This window comes from Phocoena sinus, chromosome 2, assembly GCF_008692025.1.
Source record: "Phocoena sinus isolate mPhoSin1 chromosome 2, mPhoSin1.pri, whole genome shotgun sequence".
NCBI classification, from domain to species: Eukaryota; Metazoa; Chordata; class Mammalia; order Artiodactyla; family Phocoenidae; genus Phocoena; species Phocoena sinus.
Window position 1 is genome coordinate 57,342,605 of NC_045764.1, and position 14,707 is coordinate 57,357,311.

The following is a 14,707-nucleotide window of genomic DNA, read 5'->3' on the forward strand; positions in this document are numbered from 1 at the left end:
TTTAGTGGATATTCTCTTTAGAATTTTGCATCTATGTTTATTAAAGGAACGTACCTGAGATTTTCTTGTAAAGCTACATGTTTTTGGCATGTAGATTATGTCAGCCTCATGAAATAAGTCAAGAATTATTCCCCATTTTCTATATTGTGAAAGAGTTTTCTAAGCTTTGTGTTATTTTCTCCACAAATCATTAGAAAAATTAGCTGGTGAAGCCATCTAATTTTGTGTTTCCTTTCCTGGGAGAATTTCATTTTGTAATTTTTATGGAAGCACAAAATACAAACAGAAAAAGTCATGTTTGTGAAACTTGCATTGAGATCAAGAAAAAGAATATTGCCAGCACTCCAAAAGCACATTTTTTCTGCTGTATTCCAGTTTCTATCCCTCAGAGGGTAATATTATCTTGACTTCTAACTTCATAGATAGCTTTGCCTATTATTGAACTTTGTATAAATGTGATTACACAGTGCACTCTCTTTTTGTCTGGCAATTTTTGCTCAATTTTATGTTTGTAATATTCATCCACATTTTTTGGCATGCACTTGTAGTTAATTGGTTCTCTTGACTGTGTAGTATTTCATCGAGAGAATATCAAATACACTTCTACTGTTAATTGGGCAGGCATCTGAGTATTTTCCAGTTTGGAGCAATTAAAAATAATGCTTCTGTGAACATTCTTATAACTGATCTTTCAGTGAATGGGTTTATGTCTATTGAATATGGTTACTCCATCTCCTTGTGAGCACTTTATCCCCTTTTATTTGAAACATTTTGGATGGTATTAGTGGCATTAGTTATCAGCTTCTCTGCTAACTAATGAGGTTTAGGACCTTTTCATCTATTTATTGATCATTTAAATATCTTCTTTTGTGAAGCATCTGCTCAGAGCTTTTTGCCCATTTTTATTGAATAGACACTTTTTCCTATTTATTTGAAGGAGTTTCCTATTTATTCTGGATATGAATCCTTTGTCCAAAAATGTACTACAATTATCTTCTCCCCCTCTGTGTCTTCCTTTTCACTCTCTGAAGACATATTTTGACAAATAAAATTTACTGACCTTCACAGAGTCCAATTTATGTATTTTTCATTTATTGTGTTTTTGATGTCCTATGAAATAAATCTTTTCCAACTCTAAATTCAGAAAGATATTCTCCTAAGTTTTCTTCTAAAAAGTTTGCCATGTTATCTTTAGTATTTAGAGCTGTAATCCATCTGTAATTATTTTTTGTGTAGGCTTTGAGAGAAGGCAGGGTTCAAGATTATTTTTTCTGTATTAATGTACAATTATCTTAGCCCCATTTATGGAAAAGATCATTATTCTTTGTAGAATTACAATTTCACTTTGTCCTACATCATATGATAGTGCATGTGAGGGTCTGTCTCTGTGGTCTTTTTGTTTTGTGTCTTCTTTTCTTAATTTGAGATATAACTTACATATGATAAACTGTATACATATTAAATGGAAACTCTAAGAGAGGAATAATCTCCAGTCTACTGATATAAAGTAAATGTAAGTCAATAACCCTGTATCCAGTGAAGAAATAACTCTCTTTCAGGATAAAAGGAAACCACTCTTTGTCATGCCTTGATATTTGAAAAGTATTTCATTGGATATAGAATTCTAGGTTGATAGCTATTTCTTTAATTTACTTTAAAAACACTATGCCACCTCCTTGCCCCACCACCTGCCTTCATGGTTTCCTATGAGAAATCTTCTGTCACTCAAATCATTGTTTCTGTACAGGTGTGTGTCATTTTTCTGTGGCTGCTGTCAAGATTATTTTCTTCATGTTTAGTTTTCAGAAGTTTGATTATGACATGTCTGGGCATGGGTTGCTTTGAGTTTATACTTTTTAGGTTTGTTGAACTACTTGAATCTGTAGGTGTATGAGGGTTTTGTTTTGCTTTGTTTTTGCCAAACTGAGGAAGTCTTCAGCCATTATTTCTTCACTATTTTTTTAGCATCACACTCTTTCTCCTCTCTTTCTTGGATTCTGATGACATAAATTTGGGCCTGCTGTTGTTCCCCTACTGGTCCCTTAGGCAGTGTTGTCTGTGTGTGTGTGTGTGTGTGTGTGTGTGTGTGTGTGTGTGTGTGTGTTTCTGTGTGTTGTTCAAGTTGGATAATTTCTATCGATTAATCTTCAAGTTCACTAATTCTTTCCTTTGTTATCTCCATTCTACTATTGTTATAACAGTAAATTTATTTCAGTTGCTGAATTTTTCCATTTAAAATTTCCATTTGACTCTTCTTATCTTCTATTTATTTGCAGAAATTTTCTGTTTTAACTTGTTTCAAGAGAGCTTATGATTGATCATCTGAGCATTTTTTTAAGATTTATTTTATTGAAGAATAGTTGATTTACAATGTTGTGTTAGTTTCAGGTGTACCACAAAAGTGATTCAGTTATAGATGTATATACATTCTTTTTCATATTCTTTTCCATTATGGTTTAATCACAGGATATTGAATAGCGTTCCCTGTGCTATACAGTAGGACCTTGTTATTTATCCATCTTAGGTATAATAGTTTGCATCCACTAATCCCAAACTCCCAATCCACCCCTCTCCCACCCCACCTCCTGCTTGGCAACCACAAGTCTGTTCTCTATGTCTGTGAGTCTGTTTCTCTTTCATAGATAAGTTCATTTGTGTCGCATTTTAAATTCCACATATAAGTGATAGCATATGGCATTTGTCTTTCTCCTTCTGACTTACTTTGCTTAGTATGTAATCTCTAGGTCCATCCATGTTTCTGCAAATGGCATTATTTCATTTCTTCTTATGGCTAAGTGGTATTCCATTGTATATATGTACCACATCTTCTTTATCCATTCATCTGTCTCATCTGAGCATTTTTTTAATACTTTCTTTGAAGACTCATCAGATAATGCCGACACCTCATTATTGTTGTCTGTTGATTGTCTTTTCTAATGCAAGTTGAGTTTTTTGTGTGTGTGGTTCTTCACATGCTGAATAATTATGGATTTTATCCTGCACACTTTGAATGTTTCATGAGACCCTGGGTCTTCTTTAAACCCTATGAAGAATGATGATATGTACGTTTTAGCTTTCTATAGGCTGTGGTTCCAATACCAGGTTAGTTTTCCAAGCCTTTTAGTGCTACTCAAATATGTATGTCCTGGATCTGTGCTGCCCAGTGGTCAGTCAAGGACCTGGGCATAAATCAACTGGTTATCTTAGTTCTCAGTCTTTGGTGTGCTGGGTGGGATCAGATCCATGAATGTGCATTTTAGAGGTGAGTCCAAGATGTCATAAAAACCTTGATGGGTTCACATTCTCAAGCTTACCTCTCTGCTGTCTCTCCAGTACTTTCTGGTCCCTTCCAATTCCCCTTTGTAGTCCCTAGGTCAGAACTGCCCAATTCCATGATTGTACCATATATAACGCCCATGTAATGGAGAACAGAGAGAAAAACAAACAACTGGGGACCCACCCTGCCCTCTTGGAGGGGTAGCAACAACAAATGCTAGGGGAAGCTTCCCTCCCACAGAGATTTAGCTCTGGCAGTTTTCCATTGCAGGCTACTTCTACTACCCCCATTTCACAGTTGCCTGGGGGTTAGGGTGCTAGAACCAAAAATAGAAAAAACAGGGACTTTCCCTCACTTTTCTTGCATTTCTGTTTTCTGGTCCTTGAGCCCAGCTAGAGGGTTTCTGCTGGACTCTCTCTGTCTGCACCATAGGGCTCAAACCTGATTTTCCAACTGTATCCAATTCAGGCTGGGGAATATCCAAGGAAAAATGGTAAATTCACTGCCAGTTTATTAGTACTTCGAATTCTGGAGGCTTCCTTTGATCTGCCTGCTGTTATTTACTTTTCAGAGTTCTCAGATTGCTGCCTCTTCATTCTGTTTCAGGTTTATAATTGGTATTCAGAGAGATGGGAAGATGAGACTGTGTTTACTCCACCTTGCCTGGAGCTAGATCTGGAAAATTTATTTTCACACCTACTATTTAGTTAAGGTTAACAATATAATTTATGTAAGCAATATTTAGTTAATGTTATCAACATATTGTTTCTTAGTTCAATTGCTTTCCCTCTATGTTTACTATTCTTATGGATATACATCTTTAGTATTTAATTTAGTGAGTCTCTTTGTATGATAAGCTCCTGTTGTTATGTATAAATGTCTCTGTTTTCCCACCAACTTTTGAATTTTTTGATCAAACCACGAATACAGAAAACACCTTAGAGAAAAGGTACCACTTAAAGAGTGATGATGATGAATGTCTTTTTTTGTTTTGTTTTTTGGGGTATGTAGGCCTCTCACTGTTGTGTCCTCTCCCATTGTGGGGCACAGGCTCCGGATGCACAGGCTCAGCGGCCACAGCTCACAGGCCCAGCCGCTCCACGTCATGTGGGATCTTCCCAGACCAGGGCACGAACCCATGTCCCCTGCATCGGCAGGCAGACTCGCAACCACTGAGCCACCAGGGAAGCCCAGATGAATGTCTTTTTAATTCCACCCATAAATCAGACAGAAATTGGCAGCAACCCCAGAAGCCTCATGCCTCTTCCCCAAAGCAAGCACTGACTTCCCACGACAAAAGTAACTCTCTAGATTTTATGGAAGTCCTCTTATTACTTTTACTTGTAGTTTTATTACCTAACTGAGGAACACTAAACACTATAGATAGTATAGCTTAGCCTGATTTTCAAAAATATGTCTGTTACCCCTCTGTATATTTTTAACCTTGAACATTTTTTGCTGAAGAAGCCAATTCTGGGGAGCTAAGATTTTGCTGATTGCATTCCTATGGTTTAGTTTGATATTTTTATTTGTCCTCTAGGTTTTCTGCAAAGTAGTAATTGAGTATAAACTTAATTTGGCTCAGATTTTACTGTGGCAGGAAAATTACTTCATAGGTGCTGTTGAGTTCATTGTCAAGGGGCATATTGTGGTCTAGTTATCTAATTTTTTGTGGTTGGCAACCATAGATTCTTAGTTGGACATGCTTAGATCTTAAATGTGTTGCAAAATGGTGATGCTCTAATTCTATTGTTCCTTCTTTGTTTAAATATATTCCCACATCTGCCATTTAGTTTCTAGAGGTAGTTTGCATAGGAAAGCCAGGATAGATGTTAGAGTCTTTCCTATTTTTATGAGTTTGCAAAACAAAGAACTGGTTTTCTTAGTATTTTATAGAGTTTAATTAATTAGGTGAGAGAGAAAGAAATGGAGAGAGAGAGAGATTGAGAGAGACAGAGGGGGAGAGAGAGCATGCAGACCTCCAACATCAAGTAGCATAATTCACCAAGGGTTCCAGCTACAAGAGCTATGAACCCCAACTCTGTGTCTGTGCTGAGGACGTGTTCCTGATAGGCTGTTCCTCATTCCTGGGAGACCCTATCCTGGGAGACTGAACTGCTCTGACAACCACCTTTGGCTTGAGTTCTCCTAGTGGCCTTGCTGAACTTTCCTGAATATTCATCTAGGACTCTGCCACACAACTTTCCTCCCTTCTCCCTGCACCTGGTATCAGACTTACAATGCAGTTTGATAGCTCTCCAAGATTCCTCTTTCACTCCGTATTTTCTATCACTTAGCCATTTCCTCCAATAAAAGCCTTGCACATTTCATTCAACCTCAGCATCTGCTTCTTGGAGGACCTAGACGATGCAATGTATCATTATAAACTCACAGATGTACACCTCTTTGGTGTGTTTCCATCCATCTAAGGCATTATTACCCTTACTGATGCTCCAATTGTCCTATCTTTGCTGAGTGGGAGTTTCTCCAGCTTGACACCCAAGTCTTTTTTTTTTTTTTTTTGCAGTATGCGGGCCTCTCACTGTTGTGGCCTCTCCCGTTGCAGAGCACAGGCTCTGGACGCGCAGGCTCAGCAGTCATGGCTCACGGGCCCAGCTGCTCCGCGGCACGTGGGATCTTCCAGGACCGGGGCACGAACCCGTGTTCCCTGCATCGGCAGGCAGACTCTCAACTGCTGTGCCACCAGGGAAACCCGACACCCAAGTCTTTTTAACACAACCTTACTAGTCTTTGATAATGTCCTTGCTCTCTGTTACAAAAAGATATTCTAAGCTCATCTGCTCATCTTTTCCTTTTCCTGTCCCACACCTGGAATCAGCAATGCAATTTCAACCATTTCTCTAAGAAACCCTGGTGTCTTTTAGTTGTAAATATTATTTTTAGGCTTCTTCAATGAACATATTTAGGGTATCTATTTATCTATCTATCTATGTATCTATCATCTAGCTATCACCTAGCTATCTATCTCTCTATCATCTATCTATATTCTCTCTTCCTATCATCTATCATATATCTATCATCTATCTACCTATCTGTCTATCATCTATCTATCATTTATCTGTCTATCTATCATCTAGCTATCTGTCTCTCTATCATCTAGCTATCTATACTCTATCTACCTATCATCTCTCTATCACTATCTATCTACCTACCTATCTATCTATATCTATGGTAAAATGCCTCAAGTTCAAATTCAACATTATGTGGTGTTTACTTAAGATTTTCTATCTTTCATTTGCAGCTCCTAAGAAACCTGGTTCTCAAGAGCACTAGGGATAATCAAATTAGAATAACATATGTACACAAAAATAATATTCAGAAGATACCAACACTTTATCCAACTGTCACCATGATTACTAAAAATATTTTAAAAATTGTTTTTTGTGTATGTTTTTTCCATTTTCTCTTTCATTTTAAAAAGTTCTACTGTATGTACATTGTCAAAGCCTATAGCTATTGCATGCTATACTATCTCCCTTGAATTTCATATTTAATCTTAGTTCTACATATAATAATAATAATTCATACCACCAGTATTTATGCCAGTCTCTCTGCAGTTTCAAAGGCAACAAGGTCTGCACGGGTTTCAGCCCATCTGACAAGGTTCCAGCTGGTTATTTCTCTCCCAACAACGCATTCATCCTCCCTTCCTGACTGCCTGCCTTACAAACCTCAGACTCACATACAAGGTTGCTAGACTTACAAAGGCTGCTTAACCAGCTCCCAGTATTTGATCACACACACACACACACACACACACACACACACACACACACACACCCTAGAGGTTCTGCTTCTCTGGTTGAATCTTGGCTGCTGGTACAAGTAACCTCATTTGGTTGTTTTTGAGACATGTTAGAAAATATAGCATTGTGTTTTCTGAAAGATTCTAACTGTTCCCCTCCCCCATCTGTATCAGCACGCATTCTTCTTTGTCACCATTGTCCTTATCCAGCTCAATTTGGACTCTTTTCTTAACAGTTTCCTCTCAGTGGGGCTCTGTCCTGGAAGGGAGCCTTGCTCGTTATTCTTGAGAGTTTGGAGGACCTAGTCTGCACTGGCTTCTTTAGACCTTACTGACATCCTCTTTTGCTTACTTACTTTAAAAGTGAGAATATCCTTCCAATTCAGCTGCTTTCAAAGTTGGCCTGCTGGAATTTCCAGAAAATAACTGTTAGCAAGGCTTGCCACATGCTTTGAGGAGGCCCAGTGAAAAGTGAAGATGGAGGACGCTTTGTTGCAAAAAAACTTTGTTTTAAGGGATTTTTTTCCCTTTTTTCTGTAATCTCTTTCCCAATCTGTCATGGTGTTTTTTCCTTTGACATTTAACATTGCACTTGCTTGAGCACAAGAACACTTGTAGAGGAGTGAGACCCTCACAGGTACCTGGGGCCCCATCCATGATTCACTTCACAGGGTACACACGCCCAACCCCAGTCCCTCTTGTGCCAAGTCCCTACCAGGGTTGACGTTGGCTGCAATCTTGGGGTGGACATGGAGAAGCAGACTCCTGAGAACGCTTGCTCGGGAGGTGGGGAGGTGGTGGGAAGTAGGACCACATGGAGCTTGAGACAGGCTGGGGCCCCGGAACTGGGACCCTTTGCTGCAGTGCTTGCACCTGGACAAACATTTCCTCCAGCAACAAAATACAAAGAAACTATAAGGGACTAAAAATAACTGCATTCAAATGCAGTTGGGGTAAACAACAAGATACAAAAAGACCAAAACCACCCAGCTGCCACTTCTGAAGTGCTGGGAACAGAACCAAGCTGTAGGGAGCAAAAGCAGGGCATTGTGCATGCCCCCTGCACACACCACCACCTAAGGGGTGGGCAAACCACCTAAGCCACCCCTCCAGCCCAACACCTGGACCTGCCCCTACCCTCACTCCATATAAGGAACCAGACCGCCCCCCCTCAGGGAGCGAGCAAGGGAAGTTGTTACTTGTTTTCACTCCCCTCTGCTGCAGCAGGGGACCCAATAAATCTTTGCCTGAATTTCTTGTCTGGCTTCTTATCAATTTCTGTTGATTGGAGAAGGCCAAGAACGCTGGTTGGTATCAAGCTAAGTCTCCAAGCACCCAGTGCATGCTCCATTGTCCCAGGATAAAAATTCAAAACTTATTCAGTATTTCTAGATAGCCACTGCAGATCCTTAACCTCTCCAAGTGTGAGCCCCTTCTGAGTGTGGGACCCTGTGTGAATATGCTGGTCACATACGCATGAGGTCAGCCCTGCCTGGTGGCTATACTGGAGGTCTCAGCCTTGCAGACACCCACTGTTGCCCTCTGCTGAAGCTATGGGTGTCTTTTGGAAGCCAGTGGTTCCCCCACCCCCTTGTATTCTGGAGTTCTTAAGAAACTGGGTTATCTAGCTTTATTGTAGATGTTACCTATGGGATTTGGATTTTGCTATCCCCATCTCTTTGTGTTCACCAAGGATTTGGAGAGATTCAGAAAAAATACTGCTCCCTGCCCCGTCTTCCCAGAGTCCTTGAAAAGATATTTTAACTGCATGTAAAATTTGATTTTAACAGTTGTTTACATTCAACCCTTTTGACGACATTATTCCAGAGGGTTCTGCTGGACTGAAGTGGGATACAGTTTCCACTAGGCTCCGCCCTGGTCTGGAGCAGGAGGAGCCCTCTGGCACTGTGAGGTGGGGCATGCCCGCTACCACTGGGGAGGCGGTAGAGGTCCAGGACCCCACGTGGCCCTCGCTGACACTGTGAAATGGGGAGTATCAGTACCATAAGTACGGGTGAAAGTCCTAACTCCCTACTTCTCCTTTGATGTGATGGGGAGGGGGCAATGGACCCCAGTGTCCACTCACAGTTGGGGAGCAGAACTCAGCCTTTGCTGATGAAGTGGGCACAGGGCAGTTCTCTAAAAGTTTTCTGTCTTGCTTGGTTGCTTCTTTCCTGGTCACTGGCTCAAGAGAGCGGGCTTTTTTGTAGACTTTTCTGTCTGCACCTGTTGGCAGTCCTCAAACGCCGATTTCTCCAGTAACCAGTCTGGGATCTGTGAGGAAGAAAGAGAACCCAGGGACATCACCGCTGTGCTCCTCCTCTGCCCCAAGGTCCCCAGCTGGTCTTTTGTCTCTTCCTTTCAGAACCTTGTTTGCTTTATACATAATGTTCAGAGCTTTAGCTGTGTTCAGCTGCAGGAGTAGGGAAGAGTGCCTCTATTCCGTTTTGGTCCAGAACAAGTTGTCCCTCTTGCTTATCTTTATGATGCCGTTATTTTAATTGTTTTCTTCAGTGAAAATATGTTCCACTTATTGATATTTTGTGAGAGGAGGGTTGACTTCCCTAGCTTTAGAATTCCTTATATGTTTTCACATTTTCTTTTGAAAACTTCCACCTCTCTCTCTCTGCCTCTCTCTCTCTGTCTCTGTCTCTCTCTCTCATCCTACTCTGCCTAGTGATTTTGCAATTGCCAATCCCTACCTCGTTGGAACCGTCAGTCCAAAACTGCATTTTACTTATTGAGTCCCATTTCACATTTCTAGGCAAAACTGAGGACTTTCATGTGTCATCCCAAGGTCAGCAAAAAGCTAGTCCTATCTCAGACTCCTCTGGCTGGATCTGTGCTTCGCAGCTGTCCCAGGCAGCATCTTCTTTCCACATGCTTCATAAGAAGGGAGGCTGTAGGCAGACTCTCATTTTAAACACTGAGATGGCTCATTTCCCACTTTCTCTGGGAGCCAGACGCTTCTATTGGCTCTCTAGCTTCTGCTTTTCTAGGTTTCTCAGTCACAGGTATTGTTTCCTGTCTTGCAGCAGAGCTGCACATTTTTAGGGTTTTATTTCCATGTATACTTTATCTGTATGATCGGAGAAGAGGAAAACTTCAAAACATTATCTTCCAATGCTGACTTGAAGCTGAGATTCCATATTTAGCCTACTAAATCAGTGAAGACTCAGAATTCTGATGAAGTCCAAAGTCTGGGGGGCGGTGTTTTGGGAAAAGATGCACTCCAATATACTGCCTTTGGTAGTATAAATAGGTGCAACTGTTTAGGAGAGCAATTTGGGAATATATATCAAAGTTTTAATTAGCATCCTATTGAATACACTGATTTCCTAATTTATCCTACAGGATACAGTTGCCATGTATACATTTTTAAAATTTTTTAATTGAAGTACAGTTGATTTACAATGTTGTGTTAATTTCTGTTGTACAGCAAAGTGATTCAGTTATACATATATATACATTCCTTTTAAAATTCTTTTCCATTATGGTTTATCACAGGATATTGAATGTAGTTCCCTGTGCTATACAGTAGGGCCCTGTTGTTTATCCATTCTATATATAATGCTTGGGAGTTTGGGGTTAACAGATGCAAACCATATATACACTTAAAATTTACTTTAAAAATATCTATTAGAGTATTGTTTATATTAGCACAAAGAACTGCAAATTCCCTAAAAGCCAATCATTAAGAGACAAGTTGAATAAAGGATGGCATATCCACAAACTAGAATACTTGGCAGCATTCAAAAGAATTGGATAGAGATGTGCTTACAGATTAGGAAATATACACAAGAAGCTACAGAGTAGAAAATTTACTAGGAGATATGCTCTGACCTCATTTGAGTAAGACTGTTCTGGAAGCCAGTCACATGACTGTTGGCAGGCATTAATTGTAATCATTAGAAATGAGGTGTGAAGGACTTTGACATTTGTATCCTTTCTTACTTTTTGCAGTTTTATTGACATACCTTTAATTGTGTTTTTATTTTTAAGACTAGCCCTTATTTCTGGTGGGAATGTAGTATGGTACCGCGACTCTGGAAAATAGCTTGGCAGTTCCTTATAAAACTAAACATGTGATTACCACATGATCCAGCAATTGCCCTCTTGGGCATTTGTCCCAGGGAAATAAAAACTCATGTTCACACAAAAAACCTCACATGCATGTTCGTAGTAACTTTATTTTCAAAGCCCCAAACTGGAAACAACGCAGACATCCTTCAGTGGGTAAATGGTTAAATAAACTATGATAAATCCATTCCACAGACAACTACTCAGCAATAGAAAGAAACAACCAATTGGTAAACACGCAGCAACCTGGAGTGATCTTAAGGGAATTAGGCTGAGTCTTAAAAAGCCAGTCCCAAAAAGCTACATACTATATTGTTCCATTTTTATCTCATCTTTAAAAGACAAAATTGTAGAAATGGAGAACTTATTAGTGGGTGCCAGGGGTCAGGGATGGGGGTATAGGGTAGAAGGCAGGTGGGTGGGGGTACAAAAGGGAAAGTTGAATGGCCATTGTGGTGAGGGATCTATTCTGTATCTTGACTATGGTGGTGGATGCATGAACCTACGCATGCCATAAAGTTGCATAGAACTAAACATACACATACACATAAATAATTAAAACTGGGCAAGTCTGAATAAGGTAGGTGGACTACATCAAAGTCTGATTGTTATGATGTAATACAGCATTTGTAGATGTTACTATTGGGGGAAATTGGGCAAAGAACACACACAGCCTCCAGAATCTCTCTGTATTATTTCCTACAATTGCATGTGAATATTTAATTATTTCAAATTAAAAAGTTTAACTAGGGCTTCCCTGGTGGCGCAGTGGTTGAGAGTCCCCCTGCCGATGCAGCGGACACGGGTTCGTGCCCCGGTCCGGGAAGATCCCACATGCCACGGAGCGGCTAGGCCCGTGAGCCATGGCCGCTGAGCCTGCGCATCCGGGGCCTGTGCTCCACAATGAGAGAGGTCACAACAGTGAGACACCCGTGTACCGCCAAAAAAAAAAAAAAAAGTTTAACTAGAAAAAAAAAAAGAAAACTACCCCCAGAGTGATTCTTCTTCTCTATAAAGATCTCATGAATTTTTTTGTTAGGATATCCAGAATATATTATAGATTTTCATCCTATTGTAAACTGAAACTTACTGTCTATTACATTTTCTTAATAGTTATTACTGATTTAGAGGCATGAAATTCATTTTTATATGTTGATCTACTATTTGGCAATTTTGCTGTATTCTCTCATTTATTCGGATAGACTATCTATTGAGGCTTTTTTTTTTTCCTATGAGTTTTCAATGTAAACAGCATTGGACTTTTAAAAAAATATATCTTTATTGGAGTATAATTGCTTTACATTGCTGTGTTAGTTGTTGCTGTATAACAAAGTGAATCAGCTATATGTATACGTACATACCCATATCCCCTCCCTCTTGCATCTCCTTCGCACCCTCCCTATCCCAGCCCTCTCGATGGCCACAAAGCACTGAGCTGATCTCCCTGTGCTATGCGGCTGCTTCCCACTAGCTATCTATTTTACATTTGGTAGTGTATATATGTCTATGCCAATCTCTCACTTTGTCTCAGCTTACCCTTCCTCTTCCCCCTGGTCTCAAATCCATTCTCTACATCTGCATCTTTATCCCTGTCTAGGCCCTAGGTTCTTCAAAGCCATTTGGTTTTTTTAGATTCCATATATATGTGCTAGCATACAGTATTTGTTTTTCTCTTTCTGACTTACTTCACTCTGTATGACAGACGCTAGGTCCATCTACCCCACAACAAATAACTCAATTTCATTTCTTTTTATGACTGAGTAATAGTCCATTGTATATATGTGCCACATCTTCTTTATCCATTCATCTGTCGAAGGACACTTAGGTTGCTTCCATGTCCTGGCTATTATAAAAAGAGCTGCAATGAACAATGTGATACATGACTCTTTTTGAATTATGGTTTTCTCAGGGTATATGCCCAGGAGTGGGATTGCTGGGTCATATGGTAGCCCTATTTTTTGTTTTTTAAGGAACCTCCTTACTGTTCTCCATAGTGGCTGTATCAATTTACATTCCCACCAACAGTGCAAGAGGGTTCCCTTTTCTCCACACCCTCTCCAGCATTTATTGTTTGTAGATTTTTTGATGATGGCCATTCTGACCAGTGTGAGGTGATACCACATTGCAGTTTTTTTTTTTTTTTTAATTTTTTTTGCGGTACACGGGCCTCTCACCGCCGCGGCCTCTCCCGCCGCGGAGCACAGTCTCCGGACGCGCAGGCCCAGCGGCCACGGCCCACGGGCCCAGCCGCTCCGCGGCACGCGGGACCCCCCCGGACCGGGTCACGAACCCGCGTCCTCCGCATCGGCAGGCGGACCCCCGACCACTGCGCCACCAGGGAAGCCCCACATTGCAGTTTTGATTTGCATTTCTCTAATGATTAGTTATGCTTAGCATCCTTTCATGTGTTACTTGCCTATCTGTATATCTTCTTTGGAGAAATGTCTATTTAGGTTTTCTGCCCATTTTTGGATTGGGTTTTTTGGTTTTTTGATATTGAGCTGCATTAGCTACTTGTATATTTTGGAGATTAATCGTTTGACAGTTGCTTCATTTGCAAATATTTTCTCCCATTCTGAGAGTTGTCTTTTCATCTGTTTATGGTTTCCATTGCTGTGCAAAATCTTTTAAGTTTCATTAGGTCCCATTAGCTTATTTTTGTTTTTATTTCCATTTATCTAGGAGGTGGGTCAAAAGGATCCTGCTGTGATTTATGACATAGAGTGATCTGCCTATGTTTTCCTCTAAGAGTTTTAAAGTGTCTGGCCTTACATTTAGGTCTTTAATCCATTTTGAGTTTATTTTTGTGTATGGTGTTAGGGAGTGTTCTAATTTCTTTCTTTTACATGTAGCTGTCTAGTTTTCCCAGCACCACTTACTGAAGAGGCTGTCTTTTCTCCATTGTATATTCTTGCCTTCATTATCAAAGATAAGGTGACCATAGGTGTCTGGCTTTATCTCTGGGTTTTCTATCCTGTTTCATTGATCTATATTTCTGTTTTTGTGCCAGTACCATATTGTCTTGATTATTGTAGCTTTGTAGTATAGTCTGAAGACTGGGAGCCTGATTCCTCCAGCTCCATTTTTCTTTCTCAAGATTGCTTTGGCTATTCGGTGTCTTTTGTGTTTCAATACAAATTGTGAAATATTTTGTTCTAGGTCTGTGAAAAATGCCAGTGGTAGTTTGATAGGAATTGCAATGAATCTGTAGATTGCTTTGCGTAGTATAGTCATTTTCACAGTGTTGATTCTTCCAATCCAAGAACATAGTATAGCTCTCCATCTGTTGGTATCATCTTTAATTTCGTTCATCAGTGTCTTATAGATTTCTGCATACAGGTCTTTTGTCTTCTTAGGTAGGTTTATTCCTAGGTATTTCATTCTTTTTGTTGCAGTGGTAAATGGGAGTGTTTCCTTAATTTCTCTTTCAGATTTTTCATCATTAGTGTATAGGAATGCAAGAGATTTCTGTGCATTAATTTTCTATCCTTCTACTTTACCAGATTCATTTATTAGCTCTAGCAGTTTTCTGGTAGCATCTTTAGGATTCTCTATGTATAGCATCATGTCATCTGCAAACAGTG